The 15,192-nt window shown below is 40.7% G+C and overlaps 1 pseudogene; it reads right to left on the bottom strand.

Annotated features, from left to right (window-relative positions):
• Positions 1-14,052: 14,052 nt before the first annotated feature.
• Positions 14,053-14,637, bottom strand: LOC109452258 (mitochondrial import receptor subunit TOM7 homolog; annotated as a pseudogene).
• Between the last annotated feature and the right edge of the window lie 555 nt (positions 14,638-15,192).

The following is a 15,192-nucleotide window of genomic DNA, read 5'->3' as shown; positions in this document are numbered from 1 at the left end:
AGCTATTTTCCTGTGTGTGAGAACATTCTCTCCTATCTAATAATGCTCATTTGTCTTTCTGTCCCATTAGTGTGCAGGAAACCTCCTGTCCAATTGAGATCAGAGCTGTAGATGTCAAAGTGTCTCATCTTATATAGATATGCAGCTGTCAGATAGGGGATCAAAGTCTTGCCTTTAATGAAAACAAGTCATTTTTAACCAATATGACTGTAGAATTTATACAAATATAGTTATCTAGATCAGATGATTGGCATTTGTGCTTCTCGAGCTCCCACCATTTAAACAATGACTTGCAACATAAGGTTCTCTGGCACAAAGGCAGTCATGCTTTGCCCACATTCCACAATTATTCCAATGGCCAGCGCAGTGCCTGGCCCAGAGCAGGTACTCAATTCACAACATTGTTTCTATAAAACCACCACCACCAAAATGACTCTTATTGAGTTCCTTTAATGTCACCACTTGACAGTTCTGCTACCCAGAATGGAAGCCACCCAACTCTCCCTCTTCTACTCATCCTTTAGGTCACATCTTAAATGGCACCTCCTCAGACCACTCCCTGATCCCTTAGATGACTTCGACATCCCTTTTGGTAAGACTTCACACCGTCATAAGCACTTACATAGAATTTGCCACATACCCAGGCACTGTTCTAAGTGACTTGTATGTATATTTGTTTATTTAATTCTCACATCAATTCAATCAGGGTTTACCCAGTTTACAGATAAGGATTGGAGGCATTTGAACCCAAGCCATCTAGCTCAGAGTCTGTGTGCCTAACCAGCTTCTTTAATGCCTTTATATCAAACTGCTCCCCCACCCCATCCATGCACACAAACAAACCATTAGAGAGTAAGCCCTAAGACAACAGTGTCAAGCCTATCCTGTCCATGCTGTTTCCCAACCCCAAGCCCAGGGCTGGCACAGAGGAAATGTATTCATGGATCGACTGGAGATGGACAAAGGAACTTTAGGGAAAAAAGTAATCTCTCCCTGGGCTCCTGGACTGGCTGGGATTTGTACTTGATTCTCTGGGTCAGAGAGATGCACCTGTGAGATGCACCTCAGAGAGCCAGAGTTTGCCATGGTTCATGCCAACGCTAGGTGTCTACAGCTCCATAGGGCAGGGGATTCAGAGCTGGTTGTAACTTCCTCCAAAGCAGGAGACATACAAGTTCCCTATCTGGATATGAAGGCCCTGGTGTCTGCTCTGCCATGGACCATTGAGTGAGATGCAGGGATGGCCTTTAAGAATGTATCAGCTTCTCATAATAAAAGAGCTGATGTCTACTCAGCCCTTTCACAGTGTTCCAGAAACCCCCGCCATGATCTAGGATCCTCACAACAATTCTTCAAGGAAACCCCCCTGAGGATTCGTGATCACAAGGGAACGCTCCATGAAGGCAACACCATATCCCCAGCACCTGGTACAGCTCAGGTGGTGCAGAGTAGGTACTAAAGAAATATTTGTCGAGTGAACTTCATACATGAGGACACTGAGGTTCTGTGCATTCCAGTGACATACCCATTGCCACACAGCTGGGAAGTTGTGCAGTCAGGATTTCAATGTAAGGCTCACTGGAGCAAATCATGCTTTACCACATTCCACACTTACTCCACATAATTTCCTATTCCAAGAAACTTCTTGGTAGTGTCAGGATCTTGAGGGTTCAGGGGTGATGACCATGATACCCAGAGACCAAAATGGGGCTCTTAAAAGTTGCACATATGTGGCTGGAGCTGGCTGTGGATGTCAGAGAACCTCAGAAGTTCTTCTGTTTGAAAGCAGATCGGGGCCATGGAAATGTGGAAACCATATTCTGAGGAGCTGGGGACTCCCCACCCCATGGTTCCTTGGGACGCTCTCTTCCCTTCATTGTCACAGTTTAAAAGATAGAAAGGAAGGGAGGGAGGGAGGGAGGGAGGGAGGGAGGGAGGGAGGGAGGGAGGGAGGAAAGAAGAGAAGAGAAGAGAAGAGAAGAGAAGAGAAGAGAAGAGAAGAGAAAAGAAAAGAAAAGAAAAGAAAAGAAAAGAAAAGAAAAGAAAAGAAAAGAAAAGAAAAGAAAAGAAAAGAAAAAGTCAGAAAGGCTGTTTTTGCATCCTCTCTTTTTCCGGACCATTCATGTCAGCAGCTTCTCTTCTTTTCTTGAACGTTCGTGCACCATTGATGTCCCCTACTAAATGCACTGCTTTCAGGGCTGACTTTCAGGCGAGATTAAAAGATAGACAGTCCTGTACAAGCATTAACTGGTGGCCATATGCTGCATTTTTAAAGGCCCAGAGAGCTGCTAAAGTATGAAGTGACATATTTTTTCCAAATGACTGAACTCATTTCACTCTATAAAAATGCTGGACTCATTATTTATGTGGACTACCTATCTCCTTGTTATCGATCTTGGAGAGAAATTTCCATCTTCACCCTTTAATGTTATATATGTTTGAGATTCTATTTGTGGTACTTATTTTAAAAATTAGCAACCAGTGAAACTATTATGGATACTCTGGAAAAAGATGAACTGTTCTAACTAGTTATAAAATAGGTGTTATCAGTTACGAGATGAGCAACCTCCTTGCCTCGTAGGTCCTTGTCTGTGTGTCTATCTGTCTGTGAGGCTAATAACGGGTACTGAATCCCTGCCAGCATCTGATTGGCATAGCCTTGGCTCTCAATTTACAAATTTAAAAATTAGTAGCACTAAGTTCAAAAATATGTGCCTAAGGAAGAAACTAACCATACCAGTCTTATATGTTAGTGAATGAGACTATTGGTCACTATATGGCACAATTTTAGGTTCATACTTAAAACAAACTACGTAAGCTTTAATACATTTCTACCCTAGCTCACACATTGTTAATCTGAGAGTTAAGACACAGAGTGAAAAACAAATGTAGAGAAGGCCAGACTGAAGACACAATATCCTGCAATGGAAATTGCATGGGATTTAGAATCTCAGCTCTGCCGTTACTCACTGTGTGTCCTTTGCCAAATCACTTACCCTCTCTGAGCTTCATTTTCCCATCTCTAAATTAAGTTTAATGCTAGTCACATCACAGGGTTGTAGAAAGGGTGAAATTAGAGAATGTTAGTGAAGGCATTGATGCCTCCCATTTACCCTCCTTAAACTGAGGCTATGAGCCCACCTGAGGCTTCAACTGGTCACTGCATTGTGCCTCCAAGAGCTGCATTCCACACTTGGCTTTCCTTGCCTTTCCTCAGCCTCAAGTACCTTACAGTTTATAGTTCCTTCTTATTCTCGGTATTCTTAGGTCATCTTGCCAGTGAGGTCATGGGTGGAAAATGAATAAACACTGCTGAAAAGTGTACGTGTGGGGGAGGGAGAGTAAAAGGCTGGTTCAGGCTGTTTTTGCCAGTCATCATACGATGCACATTTTATCTTACAACAGCCTCCAACCTGTGGAGTACTTATTTATGTGTACAGTTTGGGGAGCCTTGACACTTTACCTCCTCAGCACCCCACAGTGAGTCATCAATGAAGAGCCATGGCCTCAGGTCCCCAACCTAGAGCGGGCAGCAATGTGGCATGGATGGCATAGAGGTTAAGTGCACTTGCCAGCCACAGGACCGTGGGCTTTACCAATCGTCCTTAGGTCTCAGCACATCATACATGAAATAGGAAGAGGAATAATTCTTCCTTGTTAAGTAATTAGTGTTAGCATTTGTTATGGACTGGATGTTTGTATCCCCTCAAAATTCCAGTGTTGAAATCCTAACCCTGATGTGATGGTATTAGGAGGTGGGGGGTTTGGGAGGTGATTTGTCATAAATGAGATTAGTGCCTTTATAAAAGAGACCCTGAGAGCTCTTGCCCCTTCCACCAAATGAAGGCACGGAGAAAAGACAGCTGTCCATAAACCAGGAAACAGGTCCTCACCAGACACCCAATTTGCTAGTGCCTTGATCTTGGACTTCCCAGCTTCTAGAACTGTGAGAAATAAATATCTGTTGCTTAAGCCATCCAGTCTATATAGTATTTTTGTTATAACATCTGGAACCAACTAAGACAATATTAATATCAGCATTAGCCTTATTTTAGCTTTTTGGTCTTTGGAAATGAACTTTTTCAGATCAGATTCTACTGATTACAAAGAACAGAAACCACACAAACAAGGTCAGGTAAAAGGGGATCATGAAGAGCTACGTGAGAATCTCAAGGAAGAATAGCCAAGCTTTATGGGAACTAGAAAGCCTCGTATCTCTTTCTCTCTATAGATGTGCGTGCAGACACACAGAAAGAGAAACAGTTTTTCATAATTGTTTCTCTTTCTGCATTTGCCCCATTCTCGAAACAGATCAATGTCCTCTCTTTCTCATGGTTTCTTCTCCTCCATACAACTTCAGCTCTTATGTGGCATCAGCCTGCCATGGGCCACCTCTAGTCCTGGCTCTACTGGGCCTCAAATGCTGGATTTTCACGGCCCGGTCACTACAGGCACTGCATTTCTTAGTCAAATTCTAGAGAGAAGAGGACTGGATTTTGGCCAGACTATGGATTGGTTCTTAGGGAGTCAAATATGGTTCCCCTTTGTCCCATCGGCTGTGATAGGCAAGTGCTTCACATGATACTAGAATCACTCTGTTCGTTGGCATAAGGCCCATTAAGCTAGAAGATCTACCATTAATTTTCAGATCACAAATTTTACTTTAACTGCTCAATTTTAATTTTCATAGAAAAATCTTTTCATAGTACATTACTCATTTCCCCATGTTTTATAAAAGAGTTTTCTTCTGATAAAAGAAATATGTATTTTATAAGTTTTAGAAAATTTACAAAAAGAATATTAAAAATAGAAACAAACCTCAATCTTCCTACTTAGAAATTAACCTGGTTAACATTTGTATATATTTCTTTTCTTTTTCCTAGTGTTTTTTTTTTTCCCATGGTTGTGGTTATCATTAATATTTTTTAACATAGTTTTTCTTGGTTTGAGTTTTCTAGGAACAAATTCTGAAATAAAAATTCAAGAGCACATAATTTATTTTGAAGACAACTCCAGGAAACACAGGTCGGAAAGTGGGGAAGAGATACAGGGAAGGGAAATGCTCCAGTCATTACTGCTATGTAACAAGTTACTCCTTAGTGGCATAAAATAACAACCATTATATTTTGCATAGAATTTTGTGCAAGAGAAATTTGAAAAGGGCTCAATTGTGAAATAGCCTCTGAGTCTGCCAGCATTTGAAGGCTCTGCCGGGCTGGATGTTCCAGATGGCTCATTTCTACGGCTGACAGTTGATCCTGAAGCCCTACGGGGAGCTCAGGTGGGGCTGTGGACCAGAGCATCTGCAGGTGGGCTTGCCTGCACAGCCACCTCAATGGAGTCAGACTTCTTACCTGGTGACTGGGTTCCCCAAGAGTGAGTGTCCGAGAGAACTAGGCAGAAGCTGATGGCCTTGGATAGTCTAGCGTTGGAAATCATATGGTCTCAATACTGGTGTCCTCTTTTAGTTAAGGCTGTCACAAGCTCACAGGGGAAGGGACATAGACCCTACCACTTAGTGGGAGGAATGCCAAAAAATTGGGGACTTTTAAAAAATCATTATAAGAAGAAAGCCAGTAAATTGTATGTAATTTATCCAACTGGCATTGTGTTGCTACTGGATCTGAGTTCTGCTGGAGGATTCTTGCAAACAGTGCAGAAAACATCTTCAAATTGTCCCCAAGGAAGCTAAAGTATTTAACTATCAACTTCCAATCAGTCATTTGTTAGGGCTGGAAAGTTTGAGGAGGGAGCAATAATTCCCCTAGGATTTGATGGGCATTCCCCTAGTGTTGACTTCTAGCATGCTCCCTGCCAGAGGAAAGCCTCCGTCAGAGAGTTTCACACGGTCACAGCAAACAACCTTGCAGGAACAGAGATCTGCACGGAGATGAATGCCGAGGGGTCCCCACAGTGTCTGCTACAGCATATCAGAAGATTTTTTCCTTTGCCATTAAACAGTCTTTGTGACAACTTGGCTATATAGGTATTTTGTTATTTAATTAATATCTCTGTGCATAAAGCTGAGGACCAGGGGAAAAAAATCATGCCACTGTGTCAGTTGGTTGGCTGTACCTTCTCTGTGCATTTATAATATCCTATCCATACATCTCCCACTGCACTTAGCATTCTAAGTGTTATACATAATTAGATATGTTACTGCTCCTTGAAAATCAGGACAATGGTCTCATCATTTCACCCCCCTCTCCTAGCATGGAGCCAGGGATATAATAGGCTCTCAAGAAAAGCTAGTTGAATGAATGAATACAAGATTATAGTAATTATAATAGCTTTTGTTTACGAGAGTTTAATGTGCACTGGGCACTGTGTTAAGGGATTCACATATATTTCCCCATTTTATCCTCAAACAATTTTATGGGGAAAGTACTATTATTTTCATTTTCCTGATGAAGAAACTGAGGCTCTGAGGGCTTAACCCTCCTGCTCAAAATCACACTGCCATAGGTGGTAGGATGGGGATTTGAATCCAAGTATGTCTGACTCCAGAGCGTAAGTTCTTAACCACTGTGCAACATGGCTTCCAGGAGCCAGTGAGCATCTGAGCCACAGCCCTCACCCTGTAAAGGCTGTTGGAAAGAAACCTAGTAAACAGAGGCTTAGGAGGTCAGTGTTTAGTCCAAAATTCAAAGCATGCACTTCTCCCACATCAAGCTCCAATGGCCTCCTCCTGAATATTGACTAAAACCCCAGATGTGAAAAACGGCTTATGAGGACTTGAATGACAGGTCCCTGCCTTTCTCTCCATATCCCTGTCCTCCTGCTACACTGTTCCCAGAATAATGTAGTTCCCACCATAACTTGAGCAATTCAGACTCCTTCTAGCTTCAGGCCTGTGCATCTTCTTTGCCCCTGCCTGGTTTGCTCTTTTCTATATTCTTCCCTTCCATATTGCTCGCTCTAAGTATCTCTCTATAAATGTTACTTCTTCATAAAAGGTGTTTAAAGTAGGTCCACATTATAATCTGCCTCATCTGCTTGTTTCCTTTACAGCATTTATCATAGTTTCTAAGTGTTTTCCTTCATTTGCTTATTTTTGTCTGTCCTTCTAGAAGAATAAGTTCATTAGAGCAGGGTTTGTTTGTTATGTTCCCAACACCTGACATAGGGTATGAATGGATAAATGGGTGATAAATAAATATTGGTTCAATGTTGTATACCTATTGAATGGTTACTATATTTTAAAAAAAGAAGAAGAAGAAAGACGAAAGAAAAAAACAGGAAAAAGCACATGTTTGTGAGGAGAAATCGGAACCCTCGTGCACTGTTGGTAGAAACATAATACGGTGCAGCCCCTACGGAAAACAATATGGCGGTTCCTCAAATAACTAAAAATGAAATAATCATATCGTCTAGCAATCCCAGTTCTGGAATATAGCCAGAAGAATTGAAAACAGGGACTTGAAGAGATATTTCTATGTTCATAGATAGCATCTTTATTTGTAAGGGCCAAAAAGTGGAAGCAACCCAACTGTTCATAGATGGATTAATGTATAAACAAAATGTGGTATATACATAAAACAGAATATTTTTCAGCCGCAAAAGGAAGAAAATTTTGACACATGCTATAACACTGATGACCTTTGAAGACATTATGCTAAATGAAAAAAGCCAGTCACAAAAAGACGAATACTGTATGATTCCAATTATATGAGGTACCCAGAAAAGTCTAATTCAAAGAGACAGAAGGTAGAACCGTTGTTCCCAGGAGCTGGGAGAAGGAAAAACAGCAAGTTATTTGTTTAATGGCCACAGAGTTTCACTTTTGCAAGATAAAGAGAGTTTTGTAGACTGATAATGGTGATGGTAACATACAATGCAAACGAATTTAATGCCATTTAAAAACAGCAAATTTTTTTAAGAAGCGGTAAATGGTAAATTTTATGTTATGTGTATTTTATAAGAATTGAGAGAGAGAGAGAGAGAGAGAGAGAAAGGAGGGAGGGAGGGAGGGAGGGAGGGAGGGAGGGAGGGAGGGAGGGAGGGAGGAGGGTGGGGGTGGGGAGAGGTAGAGAACAAGGCAGAAGGAAAGCAAGAAAGTTGCGTACCTGGTGAGTAGCATTGCTGATCTCCTGGCTCCCAGTCCAGAATCCTGTCATTTATATAGTCTGGCTCCTATCAGAGTACATTCTAGTAATTAAGCATTACAACCATTTCCTTTCCCAGAAGAGAAAATCTTATTAGGACATATCAAAAAGGGATAATAATTGTTCTAGAATTAGAAGAAACTTTAGCATTTTCTTAAACCTACAACTTCTACATTAGTCAGGGTGAGGATAGGGTTAACATAGGTAGGAAGCCATTATTGCCCTGGTAGATTGAGGGTAAGCAGGTGGGGAGAGAGTGGTAACTGGAACTGGAGCTGGGGTTATAGGAGAGGCAATGACCTTTGGTATAGGAATGTGACTATTGCCATGCATGGCTAGCAAGAGGGGAGCTGGTCAAATAAAAATGCCTTCCTCTGACCTTCTGCTGGTGCTTTCTATTGGTTGAACCCATCTGGAAGTCAGCAGGCAAAAGAACCCATTAAAGACGCCAGGACATAGAGTAGAGGAGGAAGACAGAGAGCGGATCTGGAGGTGCCTTCCTTACACCACACTTCATTTTGGACGTGAAAGCACTCAGACTCAAGGAATTAAATGGCTTGCTTAAGGTCTCCCAGTAATAGATATGAGACTATCATGGTATTTATGACCTAATAAAGTTCCTATCCATACATCAGTAAGGAATGAAACTAAATTTGGGAAATCTGCCACAAATATAATAAACATCTAAAGGAAGTTTTGTTTTAAAAGAGAGTAGGATACACAGCATCCCCAGAATTAGCATTCAACGGGAACTTTTGTGCTATGAACTTTACAAGTCTGATTCATCCCATATTATTATGTAGAAAAACGTTTAAGATGATGAGTTTTCTTCCTGTTTCTGTCCTAATAATCACCAAGGTTTCTGGGACATTTATGAGAAGCTGAAGCAGAGTATTAAATTATAGGTGTTTAGTTAAATAAAATAAGATAGCTAACTCAAAGAAAATTGTTGAAAAGATTCACAGACTTGCATCCTCAGACAAGGATATTTCATAATTAAAGGACTTTGAGACAACTCTTCAGAAGTTCAAAAGTTGCTACTTTAAAAGAAAGTGATAAGACTTTTGAACACAAATATTGAAACTTCAGGGAAATAAGACAAAAATGGTGCTTTTTTCCCCCACAGCTAAGCATAGTAATTAAGAGTGTAAGTTCAAGAATCAAAATTCTTGGGTTTAAACCTGGCTTCATTACTTATTAGTTGTGTAACATTGGGCAAGTGACTTCATCTCTCATTTGAAACCCCAGTTTTCCCATTCATGACATGAGAATAATTGTACCTACTTCATCAGGTTATGAGGGCCGGATAAAATAATATCTATAGAATACTTAACATGTTGCCCCTCTAGCACATACTAGGTGCTCAAAAAGTGCTAGCTAGTAGTATTGTGGCATAATATGTGCCTTTTGCCACCAGGGGTGGTTATATAACCACGTTAAGTGGCTAATTTCTCACAGTTGTTTTGGCTGATGTCGATCTATTGATTTGTTAAGACCACCAGGAAGTTTACTATACCAAGGATGCCAACATTCAGAAAGGATGCCAACATTCCTTTAAGGATCAGTTACCACCTTCTCTCTGCAATTTTCATGTGAGGCGTATGTGTGTGGGAGGGGTTTTCCTCTGGTTCCTTGTCTTAATTTGCCTCCTTTACTTTCTGGAAACTACTCTCTGTGATCATTAGGTGAGGATAGCCCCAAGCTTCTAGGGAGCCCATCCCTAATTATCTTTTGAATGTCAAGTGCTGTGGACACCTCTAGATACTCTGAAGGATGTGAAAACAGCTCCAGAATGGTCCTTAGCCTCAAGGAACTTGCAGCCTCAAGTTGCATGCTGAATTGTTTACATATTATTATATGTTTGGTAGATTTCTCCCTAGTCAAGTGTATCAACACAAACAGAAGAGTTTAAAAAAAAAAAAAATCCCACAGTCACTTCTGTTATTCTTCCCAAAGGAAAAAATGTACTATTTACATCATTTATCGCAGTGACAGAAAAGCAGGATAAGGAAAACCAAGCATGTGATGTGTTTGTTCTGGAATTAAAATTAACTTATCCTAGCTCAGTGTGCCCATCATTAGCTACATTTGGAAAGGGCTCACATTTTGATGGCAATAAAACTGTCTGTAAGTATTTCAGTTTCTTTTTTGCAAAGCCGGGGTGACCCCTTTCCTAGACCCCTTCTATGTCCCTTTGAGGAGGTGGAAGGAATTTTCCCACTGTTCCTAGTTTCCTTTACTTTTATTTGAGAAACAAACACAAGCAACTCTTGCTTATACCATCAGTTTCCTAATTCCTTTGGCTGAGGTTTGAACCAAGTCTCGAAGTTCTATTTCCTTCTTTGCCCCACTGTTCTATGTCACTAATGTTGCTTGCTCCAAGGGTTTGTTATAATTATGGAAGTTCTATGATCTTTTCTGTTGATTTCTTGTGGTTCTTGTGTGGAAAGCATTCTGCATTAGGGCATAACTTATTTATGTAGCATATTCCTTATGTGAAAAAAACGTAATAATCTCCCTTTGAAAGACATCACATTTTGAAACAGAAACTTAAAACTCTGAGATCCAATATGTTCCAGGATAGGTGATCTAAGAAGGAATCTATAAACTTTCAGGACAATATGTTTCTGTGTTTACTTGATGGGTTTTTTAACAATGTAGAGGTTTTTTCAAATTGGAGGATTTGATCATTCATTCATTTAAAAATATGTTATATGAAATGAGCATCTAATATTGGATTCTATATTGCTTTAAGTTATAGCCTATGTGCTATGTATCCACTAATAAAGTAAAGGCAAGTAGTTTAGATTAAGTTCACTATTATTCTGTGAAATAAGTTAAAAATATAGCCTGAAAAATCAGAAAGTCAAGTCTAGTCATGTTAGTAATTGCAATGGAGAGATAATAGGGAAGTGCTGTCATAATAAAGAGAGAGGACCTGAACCACATGTGTCACATGTTTTACAGTGGGAAGAGAAGAGAATTGTCTCAAAATGCTGTAAGACTTCCACTACCATGACCTTTTTATAAAAGAAGAAATGAAGAGGTTAAATAATTTGCCCAAGGCCACATGGCTAGGAATTAATGGAGCTGGGATCATTCCTGGTCAGTTTCCTAAGTTTATCTTTTTGCCACTATACTATCAAAGGTGTGTGTGTGTGTGTGTGTGTGTAAATTTGATTTTCCTTATATTAAAACTTACTTGCATATCTTTTAGAATGGTCAAAATCTGGAACACTGACAACACCAAATGTTGGCAAGAATGCAGAGCTACAGGAACTCTCATTCATTGCTGGTGGGAATGCAAAATGGCACAGATACTTTGGAACACACTAAACATATTCCTACCACATGATCTAGCAATCATGCTCCTTGGTATTTACCAAAAGGAGTTTAAAACTTTTGTCCACACAAAAAACTGCACACAGATGCTTACAGCAGCTTTACTCATAACTGTCCAAACTTGGAAGCAACCAAGATGTAGGTGAACAGGTAAATATACTATGGTACATCCAGACAATGGAATATTATTCAGTGCTAATAAGAAATGAACTCTCAAGCCATGAAAAGACATGGAGAAACCTTAAATGCATATTACTAAGTACAATAAGCCAATCTGAAAAGGCTCCTCTAGGTTCTGGTACCAATTCTAACGTGGGAGCAGGGGGATGGTCCCCACAGCAACAAGTAATTTTCCAGACACCAGTTGGGTGTCCTACATTTCAACTCGACTCTGACACTATCTACCTGGAGATAGAGTCAGATTCCACAGGTTAAGGGCTCAGTCCTACAAGACTTCTCCCCCTTCCCCCTACTTCAGATGCCAGTGGTAAGTCCAGGGTGTCACCTGTGCTTCTGACCAACTGGCTATAGATTGGAGGTTCAAACAATCCCCTCCTTAGGTTTGCTTAATTTACTAGAGTGACTCACAGAACTCAGAGAAATGTGTTACTTACTAGATCATGGTTTATTATAAAAGGATATAACTCAGGAAAAGCCAGATGAAAGAGATACATGGGGAAAGGTGTGGAGAAAGGGATTCAGAGTATGCCCTCAGTGCACACTACATTCCAGAACCTCCACAACTTCACCAACATGGAAGCTCTCCAAACCCCATCCTTTTGGGTTTTTATGGAGGTTTCATTACTTATGCATGACTGATTAAGTCATTGGGCACTTGAACTCAACCTTCAGCACCTCTCCCCTCCCCAGAGGTCAGAGGGTGAAACTGAAAGTTCCAACCCTTTAAACATGTGGTTGGTTCTCCTGGCAACCTTAGGTGCTTTCAAAGGTCACCTCATTAGCATACCAATAGACACCTTTGTTGCTCTCCTCACTTAGGAAATTCCACGGGTTTTAGGAGCTCTGTGCCAGGAACTGGAGGAAGACCAAATGTATATTTCTTATTATAAATCACAGTATCACAGCTACATACTATATCATTCAAAACCATATGACATTCTGGAAAAGGCAAAACTGTGGAAACAGTAAAAAGGTTTTTAGTTGTCCAGAGCTGGAAGTGGGTAGGGATGAATAGGCAGAACAGAAGAGTTTCAGGGCAGTGAAACTCCTCTGTATGATACCATAATGATGGATACATGTCATTAAACATTTGTCCAAACCCATAGAATGTACAACATCAATAGTAAACCCTAATGTAAACTATGAAATTTGGGTGATAATGATGTGTCAGCGGAGGTTCATCAGTTATAACCATTGTACCACATCGTGCGGAATGTAGATGATGGGGAAGGTTGTTCATGTGTAGGAGAAGGGGATTGTTAAACTAAAAATGTTAACTTCCACAGCTGCAAGTCCTTTTGTAAGTAAGCTTTTATTAAGCCAAAAATGTTAGCCAAAAGATAGGTCTTGGGGCATGGAGTGTCAACCACCAGCAGCATGGCTAGGTCAAAAAGACAATATATCTGTCATCCTAGAGTTTTGCAGGTGTTTTTATACATCAGTGGGAGGCAAGGGGAAGAGAGGAGGTAGTCTGACAGAATTTACCGAAGCCAAATAGGCAAGGGGTGGAGGAAGGTGAAGAGAGGACTCTGGGATCACAGAGTCCATAGAAAGAAGGACCCGCTCCTGTGGATTAGCTGAGGCAGCCATCCAGAAAGCTACGTGTGAACAACAGTAGAGACTCCTTGGGTTAGATGGTGTCTGGCTGAAATAATCTGCGGACAAAGCTACCTGGAAATTAATCCAAATTCCAACAGGCAAACCAGGAATATGAGAAGGGTTTCATTAGCTGGTCAGCAGCCATTAACAAACTGACAGCTCTATCTCATTCTCTCACTCTCTGGCCTCTGTAATTTAATTTAGAACATCTCATAACTTTTTTTCTTGTCCGGGTATATGGGAAATCTCTGTTCCTCCCTCTTAATTTTGCTGTGAACCTAAAACGGCTTTAAAAAAATTGTCTTAACATAAAAAAAGAACTTGCTTTGTATTGGATAATGGACACAGCTTGATGTCAAAATGGATAGGTTTGATGACCTTGATGGAATACAGAACTCATTTTAGGATTATATTAGATGCATACAAGTGAAAGAGAAAGCATGTACTGTTTATTCTTCACTGAATAATCCTAGCCCGGTACTTTCTATGTAATGGGTGTTTATGGATGAATGAAATCTAAACAGTGTCTCTGTTTAGATTATTATTTCCTGAACTGAAGGCAAATAAATTAAAAGAAATACTAAAATATTTGTAGGTGTCATTATTTCTGAAACTTATTGGTCAACTACTGTGTTTCCCCGAAAATAAGAACTAACCGGAAAATGAGCCCTAGCATGATTTTTCAGGAAGACATCTCCTGAACATGAGCCCTAATATGTCTTTTGGAGCAAACTTAGTATAAGACCCAGTCTTATTTTCGGGGAAACATGGTAGTTTATGAAGATCCCATTGTAAATCATATTAACTCTCCTTTTCAGAACAGAGACATATTAAAGATGTGGCTTGATCCCAAAGAAGGCCCATGGAAGCTGTGTGACTTTGGGAAAGTCGCTGAACATCTCTGAACTTTATTGCCTCATCAATCAAATGAAGACAATTCCTTACTAACCTAAAGACAGGAAGCCTGGGTTGATGGGTTTGTTAAATTTTGGTTTTCCATTGTTAAAAATATTTGTTTTATACAGTCTATCATAAGTAAGTCAAAGTTTCACTGCCACAGATGCATCCATGAAGATCCCTGTGCCATTCACGAGGTAAACATCTGAACGATGTGCAATTCCTTATTTTAGTCAGAGCACACACCTTCCATGTCATTCCCATTCACTGACTGCTTCCAAATCCAGACGACCAAATGGTCCTCGGTCTCCAAAGTAGGCTCAAAACAGTTGGTTCAGACATTTCACGATCTGCATTCCTCTTAAATTCCAAGTGAATCACAAGAGAATGAAGCCCCAGCAGATGGCAAACTGCCCTTGAGGAGCTGCTGCAGCCTCTGCTGGGCCTCTTTGCTCCGCTTCACCACAGCAACGCCCAGGGTGGTGCGTGGGGCCACTGGCGTTTGATCACCCATGGTAGGATCAATATGCAATATGAAAGTCAACTCCTTGACATGTGATGTGGTCCTACCTTACTGTCCAACATGCTGTCTTATACTCCCCTTTCTGCAGTCCACAGACTTTAGCCAAAACAGAGCTGCTCTCCCTGATCCCCACCCATTCCCACTCCTGGCCTATCTCCCACTAGAATCGCCTTCTCTCCACATTCATTGTCAACTCTAAGAACGCTAAGATTTTTCAGGTCAGAAGCTGTGGCTTGCTGCCTCTGTTGCCCCACAACCAGCCTGGATATAATACGGGCTCAACAATTATTTTTTGAATAAAGAAAAGTGGATAAAAATGAAAAACCTAAGAAATGGAGAAGATGGTAATAACAGTTGGTGCCAAAATGTCAGTGCTGCTTTTCTACCTGGTAATGCCAGCCCCTTTCACACCCAATCCACACACAAGTTACATGTTGTCCTTAAACATCATCTTACCACTCTTTTCCTCTTTGAAAGCTGCCTTTTCACAACTTCTAAACCAAAAGCTTAGAAGTACGGCACAAGTGCACTTACCCCCCTCTACCC

This window comes from Rhinolophus sinicus, linkage group LG02 (genome assembly GCF_036562045.2).
Source record: "Rhinolophus sinicus isolate RSC01 linkage group LG02, ASM3656204v1, whole genome shotgun sequence".
NCBI lineage: Eukaryota > Metazoa > Chordata > Mammalia > Chiroptera > Rhinolophidae > Rhinolophus > Rhinolophus sinicus.
Note: the sequence above shows the minus strand (reverse complement) of the source record. Positions and strands in the feature narration are given on the sequence as shown.